This window comes from Clupea harengus, chromosome 15, assembly GCF_900700415.2.
Source record: "Clupea harengus chromosome 15, Ch_v2.0.2, whole genome shotgun sequence".
Classification (NCBI taxonomy): Eukaryota; Metazoa; Chordata; class Actinopteri; order Clupeiformes; family Clupeidae; genus Clupea; species Clupea harengus.
The window spans coordinates 27,258,918-27,264,603 of NC_045166.1; the positions used below are offsets into that span (position 1 = coordinate 27,258,918).

The window sequence follows — 5,686 nt, forward strand, 5'->3', positions numbered from 1 at the left end:
CTTTGGTGCTTGATGCAGCAATTTGTCTTTATTCCAGTAAAGTGCAGTAACAAAGCTCCGGATTCAGCATTGCACATCTGAACAACAAGCATCTCCAACTCCATTCCTCTCTCTACTCTCTAATTCTTTTTACATTTATTTCATTATTTCACACAAAAAACAAGACAGGAAATATGAGCAGTGAAAAGTTTCATGCAATAGTATGATCTTATGCTCTGCTGGCTAGTATGTTACACTTGATATCGTGGTATAATTAGGTAAACTGTAGTGTAACAAGGGCACTACATGAAGTATTAGCCTGTCTTCATATTACTGCGACACTTGACATGGATGTATTGTTACGCTAATGCTGTTCATGAAGGTGCAGCCTGAAAATATGAGCAGGCAGGAGCAAAGAGTTTTAGGTAGGCTTGTTTTCTATGAGACATTTATTCTTGTTTATAATTGAGGACCACCACTGCCATCTATATAGAGTGGTACTGTGCAGCTGCCTAAAGCTTAACTTACCAAAACACACACATGCACTTGTAAAGGAGTACACATACACACACCCTCAAACACATCCTCTCTCTCTCTCTCTCTCTCCCTCTCTCTCTATTTATCTCTCTCTCTCTCTCTGTCTGTCTGTCTGTCTGTAATTTGAAACATGATGCAAAACATGAGGTGAATGCAGTGTCATCATCCAAAAATACACTATTACATTTTATTTGGGTCACAAATTGATTACATAAACATGATTCAGCTTTATTCTCGTTGTATTGGTTATATAAAACATATTATTGGTTATATGAAACAGTATGATTTTTTTCATCAACAGGATGTGATGTCGATACAGCCACAAAAACTATTACACAAGCAAAACTACAATTACACTTTAACACCAATTAACAGGTGACACCTTTTCCTCAATTAAGTTCAAAATCAAGCCAGTGTCTTCACATAAAGTCATGTAGACCATTCTGGGTTCTCCATGTTAATTCAGTTCCTGTAGTTCAATTGCTGGGGGATCCTCTGTGGAATGACAGAAAAGTTGAATACAATTTCAGAAACACTGAATTCCATCAAGTAGAAGCACCACTGTTTTACTGAAGCAGTCTGATATCTTTGCTTATCTCTTCAACACAAACTAATGTTTCACTGAAGCAGTCTGATTTTTTTGTTTATCTCTTAAACACAAACTAAAGATTATCCAAACAAACGTCTATCAGAAAAGGAGTCTGATTTTTACAGAACTTTTCCATGTCAGCAGCATGAAGAGTGTGTGTGTCCCTCATGAAGTGTGTGTGTGTCCCTCATGAAGTGTGTGTGTGTCCCTCATGAAGTGTGTGTGTGTGTGTCACTCATGAAGTGTGTGTGTGTCCCTCATGAAGTGTGTGTGTGTTACTCATGAAGTGTGTGTGTGTCACTCATGAAGTGTGTGTGTGTGTGTGTGTGTGTGTGTGTGTGTCACTCATGAAGTGTGTGTGTGTGTGTGTGTCACTGTCACCTCTACACGTCTGCTTCCTCCTTCTCACTAAATGAACAGTTGCAATGAGTCCAGGCAGAATCAGCACTATGAAGAAGATGGGGAGTCTGATGGCAATCTCTGGAGTACACAGATAGAAGATGCTCACACACACACACACACACACACACACACACAAACATCACCGATGGGACAAACACACACGCTTGTGTGGGTATCATATTGCACAATTTGAAGAACTGCAGCATAATTATTAGAGACTGAGGGGATCATGGTCTTCATGCTGTACCTGATGGGCCTGAGGTTGAGGTTGAGGAAGCAGTGGAGACAGTTTTCATTCGGGGAGAGGATTCCAATACAGAGGAAGAGGAAGAGGAAGAGGAAGTTGTGGATTTGACACCTGTGTGATTAAACAATGTCTCACTAAATGAACAGTTGCAATGAGCCCAGGCAGAATCAGCACTATGAAGAAGATGGGGAGTCTGATGGCAATCTCTGGAGTACACAGATAGAAGATACTCACACACACACACACACACACACACACACACACACACACACACACACACACACACACACACACACACACACACACACACACACACACACACAGACACACACAGAGAGACAGACGCTCACCGTTGGGACAAACACACACTCTTGTGTGGGTATCATATTGCACAATTTGAAGAACTGCAGCATAATTATTAGAGACTGAGGGGATCATGGTCTTCATGCTGTACCTGATGGGCAAGGGGAATGCGCATGCGTGACGTGAGAGGTCGGAGAGGTTAGTGCTCCTGGTCGCATAGGGCCTAATTGATCTAAAACTAAACATTTGTACAAAGACAAGTGCATTTAAACAATGCTGGTTAAATAGCACAGGAAAGCCGACTGTTGATCCCGATAAGACCAAAGATAAAGTTAATAACTGTTAACAAACAACAAGTGCAAGAGCTGTGCAGATGCACACGAGATCCCAAACCGGAGAAATGCCTGCCTCAAACGCACAAAGATTCGACGACTTGGAAAGTAAACTTGACAAGCTCCTGGAGCTACAAACAGCGACAAACACACTAATGTCGTCCTTGACGACGAGAGTGGACTCGATCGATAACAAACTCGAGAAGCTGGATGGAGAAATTTTTTCTTTTGTGGTGGACCTAATACAGGCCGAATGGAGCCTAACGCTACAGGAGGCTGACATCGAGAAAGCGTATCGACTTGTGACTATTGTACATTTTGGTACCCTATCAAATTTTCTGTTACCTTCATACCAAAGAAAGATTATTATAAAAAAAAAAAATGTACCTGATGGGCCTGAGGTTGAGTTTGAGGAAGCAGTGGAGACAGTTTTCATTCAGGGAGAGGATTCCAATACAGAGAGAGAGGAAGAGGGTGTGATTTAAGTGCGATTAAACAGTGTAAGAAAGAAACAGTTAAAATTTGATTTAAGTGCGATTAAACAGTGTACTTATGTTGTCCTATTGATGAAACGGACCTGAATAACTGTTGTAGTGTGTACTACACAACTCTATTCAAAATGCAAAACAGTGACATCTCTAACCTTTCACTCTGATGGTGTGGGAGACAGAAGTCTGAACCTGCCCTCCTGCAGTCAGCTGGCATGTCCGAGTATGAACAGGGTTTGGACCTCTGAGCTCCTCAGTCAGAGTGATGGAACAGGGAGGTGTGGTTCTGATCTGGAGATTGTTGATGTTCTGCAGCTCTTTCCCTGTCTCATCCACCCAGCTCAGAGTAACTCCTTTATCTCTCACTGATTCTGTACAGTTGCGATATGTGTGCAGGAGGCAGTGGAGAGTCACATGACTGCCTGCCTCCATCTCAGTCTCACTGGGGGAAGCAGAGACTACAGGAGGAAATGACATCATGTGTGCTCCCTGATCAGTATGTGTGCTCCCTGATCAGTATGTGTGAGCTAATCCACTGAAAGCCAGCCTTGCCTTGCAAACACCAACAACAGCAGAGTTGGCACTAAGAAAAGCAAACTTGCTTGCATACTGATTTATTTCAGTGAGTTTATGTCTCCTTCACATGACCATATAAGATGAAAATGAATTTAAGTATGTCATTAAGAATAGGTTACATATAAAACCTTAAACAACAAACTGTTAAAAACTGAAGAATACCTTACAATACAGACTAAATATATTCAACAAATCTATTTTACTTCAGCTACTGAGCCCATGAGTGCCTGAAAACAACAACAATAACACCTACCCTGAAGAACAGACAGATAGACATAAGCATCCTCTCCATGTTTGGGTCCATCCTCTTTCAGGAACTGCTGACAGGTGTAGCGTCCAGCATCCTCAGTGGTGACATCAGTAATGTGGAGAGAACAGTTAGAGACCAGACTCAGTCTCTTAACTCTGTGTGTGGTTACATCAGTGTTGATCTCTCCATGGGTGAACAATTCTACAGTATTAGTATAAGAGCTGCTATTAATCCATGTAGTTGAAGAGCAGTCTGGATAAACCACATTACTGCAGGGAAGAGTGGCATTCCCACCCACACTGGAGAAGACAGTGGGAATCTCTCCTTGGACACCTGAATGATGAATGAAATCACATCAGTCAAAGCAAATACTAACACTAAGAGATATTGTGTAAAATAATGTAAAATAACTACTGACTTATTTTGTTCCAGAATATGTAAATTCAACATCACAAACAATGAGTGAGCTCTGGTGTTAGAAGTGGGGTATAACAACACTATGAAACATCATCATAGTATAAAACATCACACAGCATGGTGACACAAGATACCCATATTCTTCAGCAAACCCATTTTCAGAACAGCTACAAGTAACTCCATTCAACCAAATCAGGCCGTACCTAACCCAGTATGCCACCCAGCTGCTGGTGCAAACCTTGGTGAGTTCCCGCCTTGATTACTGCAACGCCCTCCTAACGGGCCTGCCGGCTTGCGTGGTGAAACCACTACAAATGATCCAGAACACGGCGCCGCGTCTGGTGTTCAACCAACCGAAGAGGGCACACGTCACCCCGCTACTCATCGAGCTCCACTGGCTGCCAGTAGCTGCTCGCATTAAGTTCAAGTCACTTATGCTTGCCTACAGAGTGCTTGATGGTTCTGCTCCCACCTACCTAAATGCTCTTGTAAGGGCAAATGTTACACCCAGGATGCTGCGCTCTTCTAGTGAGCGTCGTTTGGCACTGCCGTCTGTGCAAGTACGGCAGTCCAGACTATTCTCATTTGTAGTTCCACGTTGGTGGAATGAACTACCCAGCACTACCAGAGCAGGGGCGTCCCTCTCTACCTTTAAGAAGCTTTTGAAGACCCAACTCTTCAGAGAGCACTTCTCGTCCTAACTGGCACTTCGACTAGTGCGTAACTTGCAATTACAGCAGTTACATTTCTGCACTTCTTTTTTTTTCTTTTTATTTCATTTTGTTATATTTCTTATGTAAAGTAGTATTTATTTATTGTTACACCAGGTTCTATTGCTCGTAGCTTGACTATTCTCTCCCTTGTACGTCGCTTTGGACAAAAGCGTCTGCTAAATGACTAAATGTAAATGTAAATGTAACTCTCATACAGGCCAGAGTGAAACATCACACAGCATGGGCTCAAAAACAACATCCCAGTTAAGTGGGTCGTAAATTCATGCATTCATTGTCGTGTGAATCTTAATCCATAGAATGTGCAGAGAGTGAATAATGAGTGAGAAAGTGAATAATGAGTGAGTAAGTGAATAATGCTGAATAGTGCAGTCAAGCCTTAGTGTTGCACAATGTAACCAAATGGGATCCAGTCAGTGTTAAATGTAACTCTGTTCCAGTGAACTACACTCTGCTATAATATGTTTCTCTTTCCTGTGTATTTTTTTGTGTCAGGGCTATTTGTATGATCTCACACAAACTGTCACACACACAAACACAGACTTGACCACACAACAACACTTTGAAACTCACTGAGCCTAAGAAAGTTCCCCCTTCATGTAAGTTCTGTAGCTGATTTCCTTCTGTAGCTTTATCTTATTGCTAAATCAACCCACATGCTATGGCTACGGTGGTTTGTATTTCACATTCAAATCCATTGCAACTTAAGTGCACTAATAGTAGTGTTGGTATGAATGGCAGTGTTACAGCAGGTGTACCACTGGTAGTGCTGGTGGTTGTCAAGGTAACGTTAGTTCCCCGTAACTCACCCGTGTGGTCCTGACTCAGGCAGATC

The 5,686-nt window shown here is 42.1% G+C and overlaps 1 long non-coding RNA gene across 1 annotated transcript; it reads right to left on the minus strand.

Annotated features, from left to right (window-relative positions):
• Positions 1 to 820: 820 nt before the first annotated feature.
• On the minus strand, positions 821 to 1,947 carry LOC116223910. Its single transcript, XR_004165320.2, has 3 exons — positions 1,755 to 1,947; positions 1,487 to 1,585; positions 821 to 1,011 (listed from the first exon to the last, which is right to left on the minus strand). It is a non-coding gene; the product is annotated as an uncharacterized LOC116223910 (long non-coding RNA).
• Positions 1,948 to 5,686: the final 3,739 nt, after the last annotated feature.